This window comes from Myotis lucifugus, unplaced genomic scaffold (genome assembly GCF_000147115.1).
Source record: "Myotis lucifugus unplaced genomic scaffold, Myoluc2.0 scaffold_7, whole genome shotgun sequence".
NCBI classification, from domain to species: Eukaryota; Metazoa; Chordata; class Mammalia; order Chiroptera; family Vespertilionidae; genus Myotis; species Myotis lucifugus.
Genome location: NW_005871055.1, coordinates 1,151,184 through 1,163,998, shown reverse-complemented (window position 1 = coordinate 1,163,998; position 12,815 = coordinate 1,151,184). Strand labels below are relative to the sequence as shown.

Genomic DNA, 12,815 nt, shown 5'->3' with positions numbered 1-12,815 from the left:
GCTTTTTACACAGAATGTTTAGTGCTCAGCTAACAATGGAAGCAAGATTATTATGATCCCAATTTTACAGGTGAGAATTGAAATTCACAAAGGCTAAAGTAACTTACTCAAGGCCAATATCAGACTTATTTCATTCCAAACCCAAGGATCTAAAACAGTTTTATTTGTTTTCTCACATATCCAAGACAAAAGCATTCCAGAGACCACTGCTCTTTATTTCCAACACACATTGCTTGTTTTGACTTGTTTTCTCTCACGTCTGTAACATATACACATCAAACCCTTAACGTGAGCTCTGTTGGCATTAATGTTTTAACTAACACAGAAGCCTAGAATTGCTAATGGTTAGTCATATTTTAGGAAATATATTCACTATTTGGTACAATATTAAATATAGGACATCCCCCAAAATGTATATATATTTAACAGCTGATTCTATTACATTTTGAAAATGAAATGTATTTTAATAAACACTGCCTTTATAATTACTCAAAGGCTCAATGTATTTTAATAAACACTGCCTTTATAATTACTCAAAGGAATATCTAGTTTAGAATCTTGGAGAAGATTATCACTTTTCACAAATACTATGTCATTGATGTTCATTATAGAAATTTAAATTTCTTTTAAAGTAATAATTTATTAATATTTTTGCTTGAGAGATCATTTACGTATTGTATGATAAAATGACATAATGCCAACTTTAGATATTTAAGTTATAGAAGGGTAAAGAGAAATCTAGTGGTTTCTAACTCAAGCACAGTTTTAACGCAAGATAAAAAATATTGTTGACTATTAGTTCTTAATGGGAATTAGTGTCTTAGCTATTTTTTATAAGTGTATTGATTTACTAAACTGGCAAGACACTGAGATTTAGACAGCACAGTTACCTCCAGTCTCATGCAGAGGAGCCATCTGTAAAGAATAACTTGCTACACAGATTCTAAGGGAATGTGGAAAGTCACTGGGTGTTTGTTAATGGAACCCAAGCTCATTAACCAATAAGGATGGGATATAAAATATGCTCAACAAGCTGACTCTAACTTTTGGCTGGAGCACTAATTTAGGAGATTGGTACCGATATCTGGATGCTTTTTTCTAACAAGAAACATGAAAGAAAGGATTCAGCATAGACTGCTATAATGTTTTCTACTTGAGGAAGTGAGCAGTGAAATGCCTCCTCTGCACACACAGGTGTATGTGGGTGAATGAGAAAGGTGGAGAAATAATAAGAGATGGAATGACATCCTATCTACAACTTTAAGTGAGCAAAACCACAAATGGTGTTGCTTCTAATGTGAGTCACAGTTGAGCATTTATTTTTTAATTGTAGGTACCATGTTGTAGAGTTAAAGAACCTGAACTCTGTTTTCAGAAAGACCATTCTAAAAATCCCACCAATTGCTATTTCTGTGACCTGGGGCATATTTCTTAACTTTTCTGGACTTGAATGTTCTCAACTTGTAACATAGAAATAATATTTATACCTACTTCAAAGTGTTGTGAACATTAACTGCAATAATGTTTGTAAGGTGCTTAGACTAACATCTGGTCCATGACACATACTCAATCAACACAAGCAATTACTATTATCATTATAGTTTGGGTAAATCCAGTAAAGTGTAGCTGACATATCATTCCAAAATGGGTTCTTTTTGCTCTTTCTTCTATTATAAAAATCACTTGTTGCCTCTGGGCTCTGGCTTACCCAGGAGTCCTCCTTAATCAATACTCTTCAGCCCCAGCCCCTGTCCTCTAGTAAAAGCAGAGAACAGAGTATTATGGTATGGGATGGAGTTTCAGAGAAGACCAGCCATGGAGCTAAAACAAAGCTATGCGTCTATATGCATCCTCCCCTCTTCTCCACAGTTGGTATGACTTTCTTTCCTGTCATTCTCTCATATATCTCTCTCAGCATTTCCAATGTCCTCTTCATTCCCTCTTATTTAGTTCTTTTTATTTATCACCTTTTTCCCTAATTAGATCTTGAATTGCTAAAGAGACAATAAACACAGCCCAATAGGCCCTGTGACATTACCATTCTGTTGTCTAGCTCCACAAACCCTCAACTGGAAAGTGTGGCTAAAGCAATGCTGAACTGAGCTATGCAGCATCAGTGTTAGGGTCTCTCGCTCCTTTGAAATTTTTCTGAGCCCTCCTTGCTCACTCTCTTACTGTTGTCATTTGTCCTTTTATTTCTGATGTTTACACATTATTCTCTATTCTCATCTCTGACACAATCTGTCTTGCTGAGAGCATTCATTATCTGTCTCCATCATCTCTCCTTCAGAAGTTGAACTCTTTATTAGCTGGTTCAATGCCTTTGTTTCTCATCCTCCATATTGTCATGAATATACTAATATTGTTGTACTTGATTCTGTACTAAAAATTTTAGCTAGAAATATTGAGTGTCTTCAAAAGTTCAGTGAATAAATGCTGTTCCTAATTTTCCCTACTCAGCTTTTCCATAATCAGTCTGGATAAACTTGAATTCTGTAGAGGGTTTAAACACAAGTTTCCATAGTTATCACCCTGGGAAAGGGGTGTTTTTCTCACCATCCTGACTGATCCATTCACTGCTCATATCTGTAATCTTTTATAAGAGTGTACACATTGTTTGTGTTGCTCTTGTTTAAAGAGATGCTGATTAGGTAGTATTATCTTCCTTTCTTTCTTCAGGGACAGAACCATGTTATAAAGAGTCATGACACTCATGCAACATTTGAAGCCCCTTTAAGAAAATAGTTCAAAATTTTAAATACAAAATTAATATCTATCCAAAATTAAAAACTAAATTATATCAAGGTACAATTTTAAGAAACTGAAAAAAACCCACAATCATCATACAATTCAGAAAAATAATGTATCTTTATTAATTTATCCCTTGACATACCTCTATAACATTTTTCTTACAATTTTTGGTTGCATGTTCTTTATCTCTTTATATAACAAAGATTTTGTAGTATTAAAGGATTAATTTTATCTTATATATATATATATATAAGATAAAATTAATCCTTTCCTCTAGTTACAATTAGTTGACAAAAACTTGTATCTTTTTATTGACAGAAAAGCTCTGTCTTAGTTAATTTGTGCTGCAATAACAAAATTCCTCAGACTGGATGGCCTATAACCAATGGAAATTTATTTCTTATAGACCTAGAGGCTAGGAAGTCCAAGATCGAGTTGCCAGCAGATTTGGTGTCTGGTAGGAACCCATTTCCTGGTTCATAGATGCATAGATGGCCATCTTCTCATTGTGCTTTCACACAGCAGAAATGGAGAGAGCTCTCTGGGGTCTCTTTTCTAAGGGCATTAATCCCATTCATGAAGGCTCCATCTACATGACCTAACGACCTCCAAAGGCCCCACCTCTTAATACCTTCACATTAGGGTTTAAGTTTCAACATATTAACTTAGGGGTTGGGTGCATAAACTTTCAGTCTATTGTAGTTATACTTTGGTTATTGGTAGTGCGATCCTAAGGCACAGCAAAATGCATGTAAAATGTGGGTTTACTCATAGCCATATTTTCTGTTTGTAGTTCTACCATAGGGTTGTGCCTTAAAAATGCAAAGATGGTGATAAATTATATTTAGTGCAATTCTCTTCCAAAAGAAAACAAATATAAGGTGCCTTATTATGGCATATTCTGTATTAGCTAGAATATTCCTAAGAAAGAAAAAACTTTCATTTGACTATTCATTGAGTTAAGTGATAGGGTTTAGGTAAACAGAGGGGAGAATAAGGAGATATGTCTATTGGGGATTGACATAAAGAAGAAGCCTGGGATCTGGAAACTGTGTGGCAACTTGTAGTATAATAGCAATTTCCAAACTGTATTTCCTTAGTACACAATGAACTGGACTATAAATTTAAGGCACCAAAATCAAGTTTTGATTATCTTTGTAAAATTCCCTTTCTTTCTCCAAATTAAGTCAATAGGTAAAATGTTCTTAACTTACACATTTTTTTTTTTCATGTTTGGAGACATTTTTATTTGTCACACCTGGAGGTTGAAGGGGATGTTTCTGGTACTAGTGGACAAAGTTCAGGGATGCTGCTTAATATCTTCCAATAAACCAGACAGTACTCTCCCCAACTAAGAACGGTTCCTCCCCAATGTCACCAGTGTTGCAGCCGAGTTGTCTTAGAAGTTGGGGTTGGGGGGAGGGCGCTCACTAGGCTGAGAGGCAGGAAGGCCAGGGTTTGAGTCTGAACAACCCAAACCTTGGAGTGAAGCAGCTCCCAGGGCACCAGGTGGAGGGAAAGTGACAGCCACAGTGTTCTCACCCTCTCTGGGCTCTAGAACCCTCCACACACGAAGGGCATGTGGAGGTTTGCTAAGAATATCACAGGTCTCCAGTCCCCCACCTGGATCCTCAGCCCAGGAGGGGGTCCCTTGAGTCACTCTATGAGGCTGGTGAGTCAGTGTAAGGAGCTCCTCGCTGGCTTCTCCTATCACATACATGTTCGCGCCCACACAAGACCTCCTCCGTGGCCCGCCACCCCCACTGTCCAGACCTTTCCAGCCAGGGTCTGCCTCACCAGAGGCTGAGAGTTCCCCCAAGCGCCGAGGCCAAGTGCAAAGAAACAGAGGCTCACGAAGTGTCCCTGCAGCTTCATTAGTGCCTCAGACTCCTCCTCACTGTCACTGTCATCACTGTCCCTGGGCAACCGGGTGCCAGCCACGGGCCTGTTGGGATTTGCAAACTCTCGACCTGAATCCACATCAAAGGGATCGATCTCCTCCTCAGGGCGCTCCTTAGCATGGGCCAGGAACTCCTGCTCTGCCTGCAGCACCTCCTCTGGGCCACAGCAGGCTGCATACTTGTCCAAGAGCTGACGGTTCAGGTCTAGGAAGGCCTTGCCCCACTTGAACTTCCGCAGCAAAATGACAGCAAGGTCTGAGAAGCCCAGGATGCAGAAGGTAGCCGCAAAAGCCTCCACACAGGACAGTTTGCAGGGCCGGCCATAGTTCACAGGGTTGGCAGCCACCAGGTGAGGCAGCAGCCGAAAGTGACTGCCCCGCATCTTCCCAAAGGGCGTCTCCTCCAGTCTGGCCCAGGAGCAGTGGATGACAGCCACGCCCGACTGTGCCACCAGCTGTCTGTCAGCGGGGGACACGTACTGGGAGCCCATGGGGCTGAGCACGAGGCCGCCGAACCTGTGACCGAGGCGCAGGCAGCGCACCAGGCCTAGGCGGGCCAGCTTGCGGCCGGTGCAGCGCCCGGGGGTCGCAGTGGCCCTGCTCCCACATGGCTAGCGTGCAAGGCAGCGCCGCTGGGCTCCGGCTGTCCCTGTCCTCGCCGTCTCTGGCTCCACGGACGCGCGCAGCGCGACGCTCACTTCCTCAGCGAACGCTTCCAGAGAGCCGCCCGCGGGACGCCGAGTGCGGCCGCCTTCGCCCCCGGCCCGCGCGCTGCCCTCGGCGGCCCATGGTGGAAGCAGGGCACCGAGACCCGCGGGCGAGCCCCTCCACGGCAGCCCTGCTACACCACTACCCGCGCTAAGCCTGCGACAGGCGCGCCTACTATTTCCGGCGCTCACGTGACCCGGCCTAACTTACACATTTTTAGCCCAATTTTTTAAAAAAAACATTTAGAGGCTGGTTCCAAATGCTTTGTTAATAAATACTGGGACATAATGTAATGAAACAATGCTTAGCAAATGAATATTCAACAGAAAATCCTGTAAACAACTGTGGCAGACACATTAGTTGGCAAGTGCAATTTTCCTTCTCAATTCATTTCTTTTTTATTGTTTTCCATTAAAGACAATAGAACATTAAATTCTACCCTGGGTGGGTAGCTCAGTTGGTTAGAGCATCATCCCAATATGCCAAGATTTGGGGTTTGGTTCCCAGTCAGGGCACATACAAGAATCAACCAATTAATGCATAGATAAGTGGAACAGCAAATCAATGTTTCTCCCTCCCTCTCTCTACAAATCAATAAAAAAGTTCACATTATCAAAATTCCTTGACAAAGTCCTATAAGTAGAACTTTAATGGAATTTTATGAGAAAAATTCTGCTTTCCTTTTGGGGATAGACAGGCTGGTAAAACACTTTCTCCTCTTCCTGCTGCCTTGATGCAAACATGTAGCCTGGAGCCAAAGTTGTAATATTGCGACCAAAAAGGAAAGACCAAGATAACTACAGAGATACTGGCCCTGGTGTCACATATCCACCAAAACAATGCCATCAACCACAGGGCTAGAAGACACACACACACACACACACACACACACACACATGCACACACGCACACACACAATCTATCTTGTTACTCATGTTAAGTAACAGCGGAGATGTAAAGTTTTAACACAAATCTTTTTATGCCATATGAGAGTTTTTATTTATGTACTAACTAGTACATCAGGGACTTTGAGTCTTTTATCTAAATCACTATGTGACCTTGGCTAGGTTACTTAACCTTTTTTTCTCATTTATGAGAACAGCATTACACTAATCTATCTTATAAGGATATCATGAGCTCTAGTAAATAAGTCTAAAGTGCTTTATAAATGCTTAATAATGATAATGATCAGGCAAGCAGAACTAGTTTTGTAGGACACAGAAATGCATTCTCCTGAAGAAGGTATCAACAACACAGGAAATAGTATTTTTTACAAGGAGAGAGGATGCATCTTCCTAAGGAAAGGTGATCATTTAAACCCTGAGTATCTAATATAAGACTACATGGAGAAGATGATGGTGTTATAATTGGGTTTATTCAGAATGCAATTGAAGACTCATCTGTTGAAGATGAGACTCATTTTATTCTCTCATGAAATTGCATAGCACAGGAAATCATGACCAGGGGAATCTTAGCTTATTCATCTCTATAAAACAGCTCACCTTTTAGCCTTGTTCTTCAAATTTTGCTTACTATTTTTTTTCTGTGATAGAGAAAAAGGATTGAGATGTAAGTAGCTAAAATAGGAAAAGGCATACAAATCCATAATTTTAGAAAGCATTAAAATTGTGTTCTAAATTAGCTTTAAAATCAGCCTGCTGAGAGCCTGTTTTGGTTTTGATGTAAATATTTAGGCAAAGACTGTGGACTATCCAGCAGGGATTTTGCCATATAAGTGCCAACATCCTGCCCTCTTTCAAGATGAGACTTGGGTTAGTTCAGGCAAAAATTCCAAGTTCTCTAATTTCCTTTTGTGATTTTTCTTTCCTTCTTGTTACAGTTTTATTGTTCCATTTAATATTTTCTTTATTATTTAAAAATCTACACCTGAGTAGAGAAGCAATGGTATATGTTTATATGGATATTCAGAATTGTTCTGTTCATATTACATGCATTTCAATGTCTTTTTGGGCTGGATATTTCAGTTGAATAGACTTGTGCCTAATGAAGCTGAGTATATGGTTTCGATCCTAGTTAATGAACTAGTTAGATTTTCACAGAGAAAAATTCCACTCATTAGGCAAAAGCTAGGGTTTCAATTTGTTAATGTGCTCTGTTGAGTCCCAAGTGTGAGGGAGTGTGCTTCCATTGCACAGAAGACAACTCAAGGTGACACATTTTACTGAAGAAAGGGAAGGATTAACATCTACAACATAATAGTTGATTTAAAAAGAGTGAGATTGAAAAATGAATCAAATCCTAGCATATGCTTTAGTAAGTCTTACTAAGCTTCGATTTGGACCTCTCTTCATTTCTGATCTGCTAGGCACCCTGGATTGATCTGGACTAATAATAATTTTTTTTTGTGCTCGATGTACTCATTCCCCTAAAGAGGGAACTGTCTTGTGATGAGTTTCTGTTTGAAAAGCAATTGTTTCCTCTGGTGTATGTTTTCCCATCGCCACCCACGCCCATTTCTTTTTGTCCAGGCACTGCTTTAAGGAATTTGCTAGTCCAGTAGTTGGATTACATTCATTTTATCTGGCTTCTCTCTGGATATAAGTCTCTCTTTTGTTTTCATTGACAATGTATGACTGTCCTCTCATTAATAGTGACCTACAGCTTTCTGGCCCGTCCAGGTAGATCAGCTTAGAATGAGTGCAGAGACCCTTCACAGTCTCAGACATACCTCTAGCAGACATACTTACTAGTAAGGACATTATAAGAAATTGTTTTTTGATATCAAATGGCAAGCTTTCACTCACTTCTACTTTTTCAATGCCAACATTAAAAATTGTTAAAATTTTATATAAAATATTTATTATTTACCTCTTTTTAATAACACATAATTAGTTCTTTAGTACATGAAGCAGTTTTGGCTGTCTATAGTATTTCCCTTTTCTCTCCTATAACACATACACACACACACACACACACACACACACACACACACACACACACACTCACCTTTTTCTCCTAACATTCATTTTTCCCTTAGGCTAGTTTATTATATTGGGAGTCACTGTTTAAAAATATTCAGAATGTTGTTTGTTATATTTTCACTAGAATAATCTTCTTGTTTACATACTTTTTTAAAAAATATAAAGTTAATTCACATCACCATGTTTCATATTAGTAATTCAGTGCTTCATAAAGTAATGGTGTACTTCTGTAAACTCTTTAAACTTACCCCTTAATGAGTTTCTTATTTTAATGGATCTGATTTTTATAACACATTATGCATCTTGAATGACATGTTTAATACTTATTCTTTAAAAAGTTATTGGCAAGATTGTTAAGTATAAGTATTAAAAGTCTTCCCCCACCTATTAGAAAAAATAAAAGGACATGGGAAGAACTGCATCAATTATCATGAAAAGAGAAGCAGATAATGTCCTTTTGCAAGAGACATTCTTAAAAGATAATGAACATGAAAAATTAATTAGATTTCAAGTTGGAAGTATCTTTCTCTATTTGATGGATTTGATAGTGCTGATATTGCTACCTTAATGTATAAAAGGAAAAATGTCAAAATTAATAAGATAGTCAAGAATAAAAGAAATGGAATGGTTATCTTTAAGGGGGGCTGAGTACTCACTAGAAATAATAGCTAATTGGTACAAAGCTAACTTGGGAAAAGAATCAGGCAGCATTGTTTTAGACATCTTTGACTGGTATGGGTTTTTATTTTTATTTATTTTTAATTTATTAGAGAGAGAGAGAGAGAGAGAGAGAGAGAGAGAAAGAGAGAAATTTGTTCTTCCACTTATTGATATATTCCTTGGTTGCTTCTTGCATGTACCCTAACTGGTATCAAACCTGAAACCTTGGTGCAGCCAGATGATGCTCTAACCAACTGAGCTACCCGGCCAGAGTCTGGCACGGTTTCTAAAAACACTCTAGTTTGCAGAGATTTTGGATAGCTCTGGACTGCGAAATTAGTATTTGTGTCTGGCTTATAATTTACAAACATGTTGTTGAGAGATTTTTGTTTCCTGAGAGGAGATGAGCCAGACATTTAGGCTTTTTATGCCTTTCATATTTGAATTTCTCCTTTCATAAAATAAAATAAAAAATTGGAGTCAAAAAAGATTTTTCAGGGGCAGATGTGTGAAGAGAACTAAATGAGAATTTTTATGTTAACCTCCCACGTTTCTCTCCTCAGTGATTATTTGAAAATCATTTATCTCTGTGGTGATAAATAAAATCTGGAAACCTGTCATCTTGCAGCTTAATTAAAAAGCTTAAGAAAAATATTTGATGCCTTATTTGGAAGAGCTTCTTGAGCTTCCTTCCAATTTTCAGATGACTTTTTCCTATAAATATTTCAGTGCTAGGATTAGTATCCAAATGATCCTTCATTAGCCCAATACACTGATATAGAATTATAATCTCTTATTGCATGTCACAAACACAAAGAATGGTGTAATGGTGATGTTTCCTAGACTTTGTCCTGGACACAGGAGTTTAATTAATGTATGTAAAAAGGTTCTATGTCAAAATTAATTTTTAAAATGCTAAGAAACAAGGTTTAGAGAATATAGTGCTTGTCTAGATCCAACTGATTTACTTTGAACCAATGTGAAATATCTGGTGAGTAGCAAGGATAATGATATTAGAGACTAATATCCTTCTGAATGTAGAGAAAACATTCTCTTTACTAATCTAAAACATTGTAAACCAGACTATCTCTGAAAAACAAATAAGTCTCAAAGATTAAATCAATTCAGAAGATTAATGAGGTCACAAAGTGGTATTACCACTAGGTCTTTTAGCTGGTGAAATCCATATTTAAAGGTTGTCAGTCATGATGGTGGCAGCACATTTATTCTTACACTATTGCTGGAATAATTGAAATATGTGACTTATGTGCTGGGGATTTGGGCCTAGATTTTGCTTATTTTTTTTAGACTAGTTTGATTCTATTTTTAGGTTATTGGCTTATTTATTTTTAAATAAAATAATGCATGCTTATATTAACTATACTAAAGGAATAAGATGCTCTCTGTCTAGAGACTCACAAGAACATGGCTAAAAGAATACAGCCTTTGTTCTTCTCTCTGTACACAACCAAGGTGAGTGTTTCTGGTGTTTCAGTGGCTCTGTTTCACAGACGTTCATACAGTTGACTCTGGTCACTGGGAAGGAAGCAGAAAGAAAGAAGTCATAGATAATACCAAAGGAAGTTGAACCTAGGTTCTGCTCACATTATCCTATCTAATAAAGAGGGAATATGCTAATTGACCCATACACCATTGCAAAGATGGCAGCAACCACAGCCAATAAGGAGGGAATATGCTAATTGACTGCCATGCCCTCAAAGATGGTGGTGCCCACAGCCACAAGATGGCCAGCAGGGGAGGGCAGTTAGGGGCAACCAGGCCACTAGGGGAGGACAGTTGGGGGCGACCAGGCCTGGCCTGCAGGGGAGGGCTGTTGGTGGGGACGAGGCCTGCAGGGGAGGGCAGTAAGGGGCAACCGGGCCTGCAGGGGAGGGTAGTTAGGGCTGACCGAACTGGCAGGGGAGGGCAGTTGGAGGCGACCGGGCCAGCAGGGGAAGGCAGTTGGGGACAATCAGGCCAGCAGGGGAGCAGTTAAACCGGCAGTCGGCCATCCCCTGAAGGGTTCCAGATTGGAGAGGGTTCAGGCTGGGCTGAGGGACACCACCCCCCTGGGTGCACGAATTTTGTGCACTGGGCCTCTAGTATTGAATAAAATGGTTACATGGTCACATGTAGCTACAAGAAAGGTTAAAAAACATGGCTTAGTCATGGGTACAGGTAAGAATAAATTAGGGTGGGCAGCTAGGAACACATGCATTATTTTTCAAAACAACAACAACAACAACAAAAACAACTAAGTACAAAGAAGAAAGCAAGAATCACCCTAAATTCTACCACATAAAAATAATTTGGTGAATATTATTCTGCACACCTTTTTCTGAACATATACAGCATGGGTAGACAAATGGTTGAATAAATAAATGAAAAATAATTTTGAAATAATGCAATCATTCTCTGTGTAAAATACATTTAATTTTATTTAAATTTTAGGGGAAAAAAGAAGCTGAAGTGAAACTTATGGAATTAACATGTTTCTTAAACAATAAGAAATAATTTTTTATGTCATTTCACTAATGGCATGAAATTTTTATAAGATTGGAGGCATCATTTTTTAAATTTCATATTTCAACTTTAAATAGTATTTGATAGGCAACCTGATAAGAATGATGATTTTACTTTCTTTCCTCTACCTCCTAATTTTTTGTTTCAAATTATTTTTCTTTGTCAGCATTGTAGCATTATATTTTGTTCTGCAAACACAATTCCCTGTTAATCATTATGAGGTCTCTATTTAAAGGGATGCAATGCTCAGCACTAGTTCTTTTACCATGACTTTTCCATTACTGAGTTTGATTTTTAATTTATCACTTGGTTGGTTGGATTTTATTGTTCTGTAGCTTTAACATTTTCATTGGCTTAACTTTTTAGCAAAGGGATTATAAATTCTTCATTCTTAGAGTTCTTTTATATTTGAAAGGACCGCCTATTACTTTTATAGTTGAACACCTTGATTAGGTGTACTACTCTTGGTTGCACATACTGCTCCTTAATATGTTATAAACATTGTGCTGTTGACTTGACTTCTGGAATTAAATATTGCTGTGAGAAAGTTTAAGGCCAGCCTGATTCCCGACTGTGGGTGAGTTTTTCTACTTAAATCTCTAAATGATTTCTTTGAAGTTCATAACTTAATTTGGGTATGCCTTGATACTGATGATAATAATAACCAATGACTATGTCTAGGCCCTATTCTAAACACTTCATGGGTAGTAGATACTAAATATATAGTATATTATTACAGAGATGAATAGCTGTAACAAAGCCTGCAAAGCTTAACGTGTTTACTATTGGACCCTTTTCAGAAGTGTGAAGACCTCTGATTGAAGTGACTAGTTTGATCTTTATTCATGTACATTTTCTTTTTCATGCTTTAAATTTATTTATTATGGTCCTTTTAATTTCATTTTGTTGTTATTTATCACTTTAGATTGGGCTATTGTTTTATAGATGTATTCTCTCTGTTTGTTTGTTTGTTTGTTAATCCTCACCCCAGGATATTTTTCCATTGTTTTTTTTTTTTTAGTTGCTTAAAGTATTACAGAGAGTAGTACATATGTCTCCTTTCTTTTCCCCCTTGACCTTCCCCGGCCTCCCCTGCACCCCAGTGCCTTGTGTCCATTGGTTATGCTTATATGCATGCATACAAGTCCTTCGGTTGATCTCTTATGCCCCCCGCAACCTTCCCCTGGCTTCCCACTGTAGTTTGACAGTCTGTTCATCAGTTTATAATGGTCTTTATTATCCATAAATGAGTGAGATCATGTGCTATTTTTCTTTCATTGACTGGCTTATTTCACTTAGCATAATGCTCTCCAGTTCCATCCATGCTGTTG

General features: G+C 38.4%; 1 pseudogene; it reads right to left on the bottom strand.

Moving 5' to 3' along the window:
- Positions 1 to 3,968: 3,968 nt before the first annotated feature.
- Positions 3,969 to 12,815, bottom strand: part of LOC102420823 — a 102,910-nt pseudogene continuing 94,063 nt past the window's right edge.